We start from the raw sequence: 12,456 nt of genomic DNA, 5'->3' as shown, positions 1-12,456 counted from the left end.
TTTTTGTGCATCAGCCAGTGAGGGCAGAGCTGGGACAAGGGATCCGATGCCAGCCCCTCTTTGTTTGGAGGGTGTGCTGCCAACTCACCTTCCAGATGATCCTGAACTCCGTGTTCTTTTGAGTTTGCTTTCCTTCGAATCTGCTAACCTACCAGAAACCTCACTGGGTAACTCATCTTATTTCCCAAATTCCTCTCTGGCTACCCGAGTTATCCCAGAAACTTACTCCATGCTCCCCCTTCCCTCAGCAGGGGCAGGCCCCTCACTCTGAGTCCCTTCCATAAGGTCATGGTGACTCGGCTGCTCCCTTCCCCACCCGGGCTCTCAGGGCCTCCTTTCTGCAGCCCCAGGCACCCCCCTCTAGACACTCTTGACAAGTGAGGGGTCACACTGTGGTCCTGCCCCTCCCAGGCCTGTTCTTGGCTGGGTAGGGGCTTCCTTTGGCTCAGAATCCACAACCAAGCCCTGATCTTCTGGTTCCAGAACAGGCTTTGGCCCTGGGCCTAGGACAGCAGGTCACATGCCTCCTGGGAGCACATGGGAATGGGCCCTTCCCATGTGATGCATGAAAACTCAGTTACAAAGGTAATCCTGTTTTGAAATGTTGACGAGCAAGGACAAGCCCATAGGAGGGAGGGCCAGTCCAGCCCCGGGAGGCAGACCATGCTATTACCAGCAGGCCAGTCTGGTGAGCAGATCAACACCAGATCCTCTGAGGGCCCTGCCTTCTCCCATGGGTCTTCCAAACCGCAGCCCGCGTCTTTGTCTCCTTCCTTCCAACTAATTCATAACACACACACACACATATGCATACACACGTGCACACACACACAAGCATGTATACACAAGCACACATGTACACATACACATGCACACATTCATGTACACATGGTGTGCTTACACAGTGTTCTGTCCACAGTGGTGCTCAGAAGACTTTACTGACTTTAGAATCCTTGAGTTCTTGGAAAAGGTATTAATATTTCATGAGGATCAGGGTCAGCCTAGCATCAGACATCTCCCTGGAGTGACTATGAAGTCTGCCTCTTTCCCTCGACTGCCAGTCAGAGTTCCACCATTGGGGATTCATTCCTTTTGACCTCAAAGGTCTCTCAATCTTCAGAGGTCCTTTCTCCCCCAGTAAATTAAAAGTAGCTGGAGAAAGGACTGTTATGGGCCTCCAGCACCAGTCTTGGCCCCAGATCAATTTTTCAAATGCTTTGGTGGAGTGGGAGCAAGGCACTGTAGAAGGGAAAGCAGAAAACACATGCAAGAGGAAGATGACCCAGTGAGGGGATAGAGGGGACAAGGCAAACCAGTGCCCCACAGACACGGTGTCATGCCCAGCCTGTCTGGGCTGTGGAAGAGGTGGGAAGTTTCACTCATTCATTCAACAGATATGGATGAGTGCCTATTATGTGCCAGGCACCATGCCAGACACAGGATACTGTGACAAGCCAAACCAGAGACGGTCCCTGACTTATGGTCCACCTGCAGGAAGGTGGGGAGAAATTAACCAAAAAAAAAAATCACACTAATGAACATGTCATTGCAAACCCAGATGAATGCACTTAAGGAGGGCTCTACAAGAATAGCTCCAAGGAACCAACCAGGAGTGGGGGCCAGGAAGACTTTCTGAAGATGTGATGCTTGAGCTGATCCTAAAGAAGTAGAACTAACTAGAAAAACAGAGAAGAGTGGGCATTCCAGAGAGGGAACTGTGTGTGCAAAGGCCCTGTGGTGGAAAGCAGCCAGCTAATACTGCCATTGTGCATAATCCTTGCCCTTCAGTGAACTTTGAAACTGAAGGAAAATGTTCCCTTCTAAAAATGTGTTTCCCTTTCCCTTTCCCCTTCCACTCACCCCTGCACTTAAATCAATACTGCGCGACGCAGAGGTGAGCTGTGCAGGAGAAAGCCTTAAAAAAACAAAAGTGGCAGGCAGCTATGACAGCCATTTCCTGTTTGGTGTCTCTCACCACAACCCTTCTTAGCCAAATAAATTAGCACAGGAAAACATTTTGGAAAAGGGTGTGGAAGAAACTCACACTGAAAAACCAAGAAAAATATCCCCTCTGCTTTTCAGAGAAGAGCTGCAAGTCTGGGGTGGGGGCGGGATCCCACTCAACGGTACCAGCTGAAGGGACCCCAGGACGGTTAGTCCCTCCTGGGCTTAACTTGGAGGAAGGTGAGGCCCAGAGAGGGCTGGGATCCAGTCAGTGGCAGGGCTGGGCCTTGAAGCCCGTCTCCTGCCCTGTGTCCTGTGTCCTCTCCCTGCCTTGCTCCCTCTGGTCCCATCAGACCAGATCTGCCTGCTTTCTTCTATCAGACGAGGAATTATGGGGTTGGAACTGCCCTCTGCGACCACTGCAGGTGAAGCTTAATTTTGCCTTGTGTACAGGAGCCCAATGTCCTTGTGAAGTGAGGAAGAGGAGAGGAGGAAGAGTGCTGGACGCTTACGTCTTCCATACTTAATCCTCACAACGACCCCGGGAGACAAGGACTCACTCCCCCATTTTACAAATGAGGGAACAGAACCTTTGAGAGGAGGGTGGACTTGACCAAGATGCCCCAGATACAGAGCGGCAAGGTGGGATTTTAACCTGCTCTAGTTTGAAAGCCCAAACTTTCTCCCCCTTTCCCCCATCCCATACCCAGAAGGATATTTCTGCAAGAAACCTCTTCAGGGTCCCCATCCTTGACTGATTGCTACTGGCCACCCCTCACCACTACGGCCCCTCAGCTCAGACGTGCCTTCGCAGACTTGGGGCAGACGTGCAACGCGGCCCACCTCTGTCATCAGCCCCCAAGAAGAGGTGTCCATTGCTCCCTCTGCCCCATCCCCGAGGCTGGCTGCTGTGTGGATATTGGGGCTGGCCCTTGATCCTCTCACTTGGGGTGTGTCATATTTTTTGTTTTGTTTTGCTTTAGCTACTCCTCCCAAAAGTTAGAACAGAAAATTCCCAAACTCAAAAACATGCTATTCACATCCTACCAGCTCTGCAGTCTCAATATCTGGTCTTCTTCTGTTCCAGAAAAGCCCACTGGCTGACACTCTCCATGTAACAATCCAGCAGTTTACGAGGGCTGTGCTGTCATGGCATTTCCAAGGCGTGTTCCAAGGAACTCTAATGTGCTGTGTAAATGTGCTGTGGATTACTGGTAGTTTTCCAACAACAAAAAAGACCAGGTCTTTTGGCTGCAAGGTTTCTCAAAGCCTTCAATATGTTGTGGCAGAGATGACTAGTTGTCCTCCAATACCCATTCTCTTCATCTTTCTTTAATAACAGAACTCGCTAATTTTAGCTGAGCACGTATCCACCCACAAGAGACTTTTTTCTCAGGCTCCTTTGCAGCTGGGAATGACCAGCTGACTAAGATCTGGACAAGGTGATATGAGCAGAAGTGATTTGTGTCACTTCTAGTCACATCCTTGAAAGAAATAAGGCTGTGTTTGACTTGCCTTTTCTCCTTTCTGCTGGCTGGAATGTAAATGTGATGATACGAGTAGTAGCAGCCACTTTGGAGCAGAGAGTTTCTCTCCTAGCCCTGTACTGCTCACCTCTGGACGATTAGTGAGAAAGTAACTTCCATCTTGCTTAAGCCACTATATTTTGGGTTCTCTGATCCATCAACTTAAGACTGAACCCTAAGTAATTTATGTGCAGAATAAATCTCTAAGTGGGGTAATACCATGCAGCACTTTTCAAGTACATATAACCTTAATACCTAATTTTCAAAATAGGTTAGAAATGTGCTCCTTGAAATGCATCTTAGAAAACACTTTTTTCAACATTCGCAGAACACCGAGCTGTGACTCAGCCCACAGTCTGCTTGTCCCGTTATCCATCCAACAGAGGTTTGTAGAGCACAAACTACCCTTCCCTCAACATTTATCCAAAGAAATCCATTTCTTTTCCCCAAACCACTGACCTTACCCTCTCAACAGGCCACAAAGCTGCATACCCTGCACTTCTAACTTTGGGAGTCCAGGTTCCAGGAGACCATAAAGAAAGAGATGCCAAATGCAAGTAAATCCTCAAATCCAGAAGAGGCTAGTAATAAAAGTTATAGTGACAATGGACAGCCACTCGTGTCCTGATGAAAAGAAGTTTATCCAAAGTGGATAAAGGCTCCCAAGCATGAACAAGAAACAGTTCCAGGTAATGGAAAAATATTATGTTTAGAAAACAAGTCAAGGACTCATTTGATTGAAAAAGAAAATACTCCCTCAGCTAACATCATACTTAATGATGAAAGACCGAAACCTTTTCCTCTAAGATCAGGAACAAGACTAGAATGTGCCTTCTTTTTAACATTGTACTGGAAGTTCTAGCCAGGGCAATGGGGCAACAGAAAGAATGAAAAAGGCATTCAGATTGGAAAGGAAAAAGTAAAACTTTCTATTTGCAAATGGTATGATTTTGTATATAGAATCCACACATACACACAAAAACACCCTATTAGAACTAATGAGAGAAGGGGAGTCAAGATGGCGGCGTAGGCAGACTCTGAACTCACCTCCTCCCGTGGACACAGCCAATTTACAACTACTCGTGGAAAAATTACCCCTGAGACAGAACTGAAAACTGGATGAGAGGAACTCCTGCAACAACGGACAATCCTAACTGGGGTGGAAGAGGCAGAGACTCCCTTCTGGAGAGGAAAAACGCCACCTTCACAAGCCGCCAGCTTCACGGCCGCCGGGAGCAGCTCACAGGTACGCAGCCTCCCTGGAGGCGCGGGGTCCTGAGCCGGGGAGCGCCCCCGCTGTGGGCATTTTGTGGACCCAGCACAATCGACACCAGTGGCATAATATCTGACCTTGCCTGCTACTAAAGCATTGGGAGCACCCCAGAAAACCCGGTTCACAAAGAAACTAAAACTGGCTCTTAAAGGGCCCGCGCACAAACTCACCCGTGCCAGAAAGCATCCTAAAATCACCAGAAAGAAAGGTGCACACTGCTTTGGTGACAAGAGACTCACCTAATAGGCCCTGAGTGCATCTCGGTGAGGGGTGAGACCTCTCCAGGGACTGGGACATTGGCGGCGGCCATTGTTGTGGCCTGGTGTGAGCGTGCTGACACAGACGCCATTGGAGTTCTCCCTGAGGCCTGCTAGCCCAGGGTCTGCTCCACCCGCTAGAGCACCGATTTAATCCAGCTCAGCCAAGGCAGGCAGCCCACCCTAGAGACTGGCCCCACCTAACAACAAGCCCTCAGGCAACGTGTGGGCCTGCATAGATTGGTGACTGGATTTTCTGCAGCCTGGCAACTGAGCTGACTTGAGCGGGGCAGGGTGTGCACAAGGAGCGGGTGGAGAGTGTGGGGTGGTGGTGGAGTGTGTGGGGCTCCCGCCGTGGAGAGACTGGGTCCGCTTGGGGAGGTCGGGGTGCGCACACGGGGCAGGACTGTGTTGACTGTGTGTGTGGACCTCTGGGCGGCAGGGCTTGTCAGCTGCAGAAGACTTGTGCTTCTCAAAGACCCACATAGGAGGTTTGCCCCACCTTCCAAAACCTGAAACAATTGGGTGCTCCTGTGCCTGAGGCCAGCCCCACCCAGCTGCAATCCTCAGAGAGCTGACAAGAGACCTAATAGGCTAGAGGTTTACAGCAATTCTAAGGCCCTGAGCCTAACAACCTGCCACACTGGGGGCCTACTCACTTAAAAGAAATACTGCAACACAAATGTGGTATTAGAACTTACAGCCAACTGTGCTGGGGCTCCCCACACCTGATAAAGAGACTGAAGGGCCCACAACAACTACAAGCAGCTGAGCATTACAACAGCTGGCCAGGAGCATAACTCAGCCTCCCTGGGCGCCTATAGGGAGAGCTAACAGGCCACAATAGAAGGACACACGTAGCCCACATAGGGGCCACCCCTGGAACATTGAGAACTGAGGGAAGCACACTGGAAGCCTCCTAAGCCATCACTTACATAAGGTCACCTATCCAAGAGCAGGAGACGTAGCTGACCTACCTAATACGTAGACACAAGCACAGGGAAAGAGGCAAAATGAGGAGGCAAAAGAATACATTCCAAGTAAGGGAACAGGACAAAACCCCAGAAAAGGAACTAAGTGAAACAGAAATGAGCAACCTACCTGACAGAGAGTTCAAACTAAGAGTGTTAAGGATGCTCACTGATCTGGGGAGAAGAATAGATGAACTCAGTGAGAATGTCAACAAAGAAATGGAAGATATAAAAAGAACCAATCAGAAATGAAGAATACAATACTGGAAATGAAAAACTCATTAGAGGGACTCAAAAGCAGAGTAGAGGATACAGAAGAACGGATCAGTGAGCTGGAAGAAAGACTAGAAGAAATTACCCAAGGTGAACAGGTAAAAGAGAAAAGAATTAAAAAGAGTGAGGACAGTCTAAGGGACCTCTGGGACAACATCAAGCGCACTAACATCCGTGTTATAGGTGTCCCGGAAGGAGAAGAGCGAGACAAGGGGGCAGAGAATCTATTTCAAGAAATAATAGATGAAAACTTCCCTAACCTAAGGAAGGAAACAGACATACAGGTACAGGAGGCACAGAGAGCCCCAAACAAGATAAACCCAAAGAGGCCCACACCAAGACACATCATAATCAAAATGTCCAGAATTAAAGATAAAGAGAGAATCCTAAAAGCCGCAAGAGAATGTCAAGTTACATACAAAGGAAACCCCATAAGGCTATCAGCTGACTTCTCAGCAGAAACCTTACAGGCTAGAAGAGAATGGCACGATATATTTAAAGTGCTAAAAGGAAAAAACTTACAGCCAAGAATACTCTACCCGGCAAGGTTATCGTTCAAAATGGAAGGAGAGATCAAAATTTTCCCAGATAAGCAAAAATTAAAGGAGTTTGTCACCAAGAAACCAGTGTTACAAGAAATGTTAAAGGGACTGATTTAAGGGGAAAAGAAGACCACAAATAGGAAAAATTATCTATTTCCACGATTAGAACGAAATGGATAGAAGTGCAGAAAAGAGAGGATAGATATGATATCAAAAACATAAAAGGAGGGAGGAGGGTAGTTAAAGAGTACAGCTTTCAGACAGAGGTCAAACTAAAGTGACCATCAATTCTGTATAGAAGAAGTAGGAACAGAGAAGGACTACTTAAACACTGAGGAAAAAAAAATAAAAAAGTTAAAAAATGGCAGTAAGTACATACTTATCAATAGCTACTTTAAACGTCAATGGACTAAATGCCCCAATTAAAAGGCATAGGGTGGCTGACTGGATAAAAAAACAAGACCCATATATATGCTGCATACAAGAGACACACTTCAGACCTAAAGACACTCACAAACTGAAAGTGAAGGGATGGAAAAAGATACTCCACGCAAATGGCAATGAAAAGAAAGCTGGGGTAGCAGTACTCATATCAGACAAAATAGACTTTAAAACAAAAACTGTAAAAAGAGACAAAGAAGGGCATTACATAATGATCAAGGGAACAATCCAACAAGAGGATATAACACTTGTAAATATCTACGCACTCCAATGTAGGTGCACCTAAATATATAAAGCAATTATTAACAGACATAAAAACAGAAATAGACAGTAACACAATAATAGTAGGGGACTTTAACACTCCACTTACACCAACAGATAGATCATCCAAACAGAAGATCAATAAGGAAACATTGGCCTTAAACGACACCTTAGAACAGATGGACCTAGTAGATATATACAGAGCATTCCATCCAAAAACCGAAGAATACACGTTCTTTTCAAATGCACATGGAACATTCTCCAAGATTGATCACATATTAGGCCACAAAACAAGTCTCCATAAATTTAAGAAGATTGAAATAATACCAAGCATCTTTTCTGACCACAACGGTATGAAACTAGAAATCAACTATAGGAAGAAAATCAGAAAAGCCACAAATACATGGAGATTAAACAAAATGCTACTGAACAACGACTGGGTTAACGAAGAAATCAAAGAAGAAATCAAAAAATACCTGGAGACAAATGAAAATGAAAATACGACATGCCAGAATTTATGGGATACAGCAAAAGCGGTTCTAAGAGGGAAGTTTATAGCGATACAGGCCTATCTCAACAAACAAGAAAAATCTCAAATAAACAATCTAAAAATGCACCTAAAGGAACTGGAAAAAGAAGAACAAACAAAGCCCAAAATCAGTAGAAGAAGGGAAATAATAAAAATCAGAGCAGAAATAAATGAAATAGAGACCAAAAAAACAATAGAAAAATTAATAAAACCAAGAGCTGGTTCTTTGAAAAGATCAACAAAATAGACAAACCTTTAGCTAGACTCACCAAGAAAAAAACGAGAGAAGGCACAAATAAGTAAAATCAGAAATGAAAGAGGAGAGGTTACAACAGACACCTCAGAAATACAAAAGATTATAAGAGAATACTATGAAAAACTATATGCCAACCAATTCGACAATCTGGAAGAAATGGATAAATTCTTAGAATCATACAACCTTCCAAAACTGGATCAAGAAGAAGTGGAGAATTTGAATAGACCAATCACCAGTAAGGAGATCGAAACAGTAATCAAAAACCTCCCCAAAAATAAAAGTCCAGGACCAGACGGCTTCCCTGGTGAATTCTACCAAACATTCAAAGAAGACTTAATACCTATCCTTCTCAAACTCTTCCAAAAAATTGAGGAGGGGGGGAAGCTCTCTAACTCATTCTCTGAAGCTGACATTACCCTGATACCAAAACCAGACAAGGACAACACAAAAAGAAAATTACAGGCCAATATCACTGATGAACATCGATGCAAAAATCCTCAACAAAATACTAGCAAATCGCATACAACAATACGTTAAAAAGATTATACACCATGATCAAGTGGGATTTATTCCAGGGATGCAGGGATGGTTTAACATTCGCAAATCAATCAACGTAATACACCACATTAATAAAATGAAGAACAAAAATCACATGATCATCTCAATAGATGCAGAGAAAGCATTTGACAAGATCCAGCATCCATTTATGATAAAAACTCTGAATAAAATGGGTATAGAAGGAAAGTACCTCAACATAATAAAGACCATATATGAGAAACCCACAGCTAATATCATCCTCAATGGTGAAAAACTGAAAGCTATCCCTCTAAGAACAGGAACCAGACAAGGATGCCCACTGTCACCACTCCTATTTAACATAGTATTGGAAGTCCTAGCCAGAGCAATCAGGCAAGAGAAAGAAATAAAAGGGATCCAAATTGGAAAGGAAGAAGTGAAACTGTCACTATTTGCAGATGACATGATTTTATATATAGAAAACCCTAAAGAATCCACCAGAAAACTTTTAGAAGTAATAAACGAATATGGTAAAGTTGCAGGATACAAAATCAACATACAAAAATCAGTCGCATTTCTGTACACTAACAACGAAGTAGCAGAAAGAGAAATTAAGAATACCATCCCATTTACAATTGCAACAAAAAGAATAAAATACCTAGGAATAAATTTAACCAAAGAGGTGAAAGATCTGTACAGCGAAAACTATAAAACATTTCTGAAAGAAATTGAAGAAGACACAAAGAAATGGAAAGATATTCCGTGCTCTTGGATTGGAAGAATTAACATAGTTAAGATGTCCATACTTCCTAAAGCCATCTATAGATTCAATGCAATCCCTATCAAAGTTCCAACAACATTTTTCACAGAAATAGAACAAAGAATCCTAAAATTCATATGGAACAACAAAAGACCCGAATAGCTAAAGGAATCCTGAGAAAAAGAACAAAGCTGGAGGTATCACACTCCCTGATATCAAAATATACTACAAAGCTATAGTAACCAAAACAGCATGGTACTGGCACAAAAACAGACACACAGATCAATGGAATAGAATCGAAAGCCCAGAAATAAACCCACACATCTATGGACAGCTAATCTTTGACAAAGGAGCCAAGAACATACAATGGGGAAAAGAAAGTCTCTTCAACAAATGGTGTTGGGAAAACTGGATAGCCATATGCAAAAAAATGAAAGTAGATCCTTACCTTATACCATACACAAAAATTAACTCCAAATGGATTAAAGACTTGAATGTAAGACCTGAAACTGTGAAAGTTCTAGAAGAAAACATAGGCAGTACGCTCTTCGACATCGGTCTTAGCAACATCTTTTCTAACACCACATCTGACCGGGCAAGAGAAACAATAGAAAAAATAAACAAATGGGACTACATCAAACTAAAAAGCTTCTGCACAGCAAAGGAAACCATCAACAAAACGAAAAGACAACCTAACAATTGGGAGAAGATATTTGCAAACCATACGTCTGATAAGGGCTTAATCTCCAAAATATATAAAGAACTCATGCATCTCAACAACAAAAAAACTACCAACCCAATTAAAAAATGGGCAAAAGACCTGAACAGACATTTCTCCAAAGAAGATATACAGATGGCCAACAGACACATGAAAAGATGTTCAAAATCACTAACTATCAGGGAAATGCAAATCAAAACTACAATGAGATATCACCTCACGCCTGTCAGAATGGCTATAATTAACAAGACAGGAAACAACATGTGTTGGAGAGGATGTGGAGAGAAGGGAACTCTCATACACTGCTGGTGGGAGTGCAAACTGGTGTAGCCACTATGGAAAACAGTATGGAGATTCCTCAAAAAATCAAGGATAGAACTACCATATGATCCAGCTATTCCACTGTTGGGTATTTATCCAAAGAACTTGAAAACACCAATTTGCAAAGGTACATGCACCCCTGTGTTCATTGCAGCCTTATTCACAATAGCCAAGACTTGGAAGCAACCTAAGTGCCCATCAAGGGACGAATGGATAAAGAAGCTGTGGTATATATACACAATGGAATACTACTCACCCATAAGAAAGCACGAAATCCAGCCATTTGTGACAACATGGATGGACATTGAGGGTATAATGCAAAGTGAAATAAGTCAGAGGGAGAAGGCCAAATACCGTATGATTTCCTTCATTAAGTAGTAGATAATAACAACAATAAACAAACACATAGGGACAGAGATTGGATTGGTGGTTACCAGAGGGGAAGGGGAGGGTGGAGGGTGAAAGGGATAATTCGGTACATGTGTGTGGTGATGGGTTGTAATTAGTATTTTGGTGGTGAACATGATGTAGACCATGCAGAAATAGAAGTACAATGATGTACACCTGAAATTTTTGCAATGTTATAAACCAATGTTACTGCAATAAATAAAAAAAAAAAAAAAAAAGAAGTAATGAACAAGTACAACAAGGTTGCAGGATAAAAAAATATATAGAAAAATCAAGCATATTTCTATATACCTGCAAGGAACAATCTGAAAATAAAATTAAGAAAACAATTCCTGTTACAATACCATCAAAAGGAATAAAATATTTAGGAATAAATTTGACAAAAGAAGTGCAAGATTCATACACTGAAAACCACGAAACATAGTTGAAAGAAATAAGAAGACCTAAATAAATTGAAAGACATTTCCAGTTCTTGAATTGGAAGGAAAACTTGATGTTGCTAAGATGGCAATACTCCCCAAACTGATCTATAAATTCAATGCACTCTTTATGAAAATCCCAGCTGTGTTTTTCGCAAAAATTGACAAGCTGATCCTAAAATTTATATAAAAATGCAAGAAACCCAGAACAGCCAAGGTAATCTTGCAGCAGAACAAAATTGGAGGAGTCACACTTTCTGATTTCAAAACTTACTGCAAGGCTATAATAATCAAGACTGTGTGGTACTGGAATAAGGATAGACATATAGATCACTGGAATAGAATTGAGAGTTCATAAATAAACCCATACATTTAGGGTCAATTGATTTTCAACAATGGTGCCAACACAATTCAATGGAGAAAAAAATAGACTTTTCAACCAATAGTGCTATGATAACTGGATATTTACATGCAAAAGACTGGAGTTGGACCCCTACCTCACATCATATATACAAAAATTAATTCAAAGTACATCAAAGACCTAAATGTAAGATTTGTATGATGTAAGAGTCATATAATTTTATAGTTGTATATATTTTATATATATACAACTATATACATACAATTATATATATACAACTATAAAATTAAATTTATAGTTATAATAGTTATAATTTAATTTATTAAATTATAAAATTAAATTTATAAAAGCTCTAAAATATAGTTGTATAAAATATAGTTGTATAAAATTATACAACTCTTAAAAGAAAACATATGAGTAACTCTTTGTGACCTTGAATTAGGCAATGGTTTCTTAGATATGACATCAAAAGCACAAGTGACAAAAGAAAAAATAGATAAATTGGACTTTATCAAAATTTAGAACTTTTGTGCTTCAAAGGACATTAACAAAAAAGTGAAAAGACAACCTATGAAATAGGAGAAAATATTTGCTAATCATATGTCTGATAAGGGACTTGTATACAGAACACATAGAAAACTCCTACAACTCAACAGTAATAAAGACAACTTAATTAAAAA

General features: G+C 42.1%; 1 long non-coding RNA gene across 1 annotated transcript in view; it reads right to left on the bottom strand.

The window, feature by feature from the left end:
• LOC147916118 (uncharacterized) overlaps window positions 1-5,100 on the bottom strand; it is a 43,499-nt gene extending 38,399 nt beyond the window's left edge. The window contains exon 1 of the long non-coding RNA XR_015553413.1: window positions 4,983-5,100. This is a non-coding gene — a long non-coding RNA (uncharacterized LOC147916118). The remainder of the gene's footprint in view (window positions 1-4,982) is intronic.
• Between the last annotated feature and the right edge of the window lie 7,356 nt (window positions 5,101-12,456).

Source organism: Ceratotherium simum, chromosome 10, assembly GCF_057802395.1.
Source record: "Ceratotherium simum simum isolate JZ-2026a chromosome 10, ASM5780239v1, whole genome shotgun sequence".
Taxonomy (NCBI): domain Eukaryota; kingdom Metazoa; phylum Chordata; class Mammalia; order Perissodactyla; family Rhinocerotidae; genus Ceratotherium; species Ceratotherium simum.
Note: the sequence above shows the minus strand (reverse complement) of the source record. Positions and strands in the feature narration are given on the sequence as shown.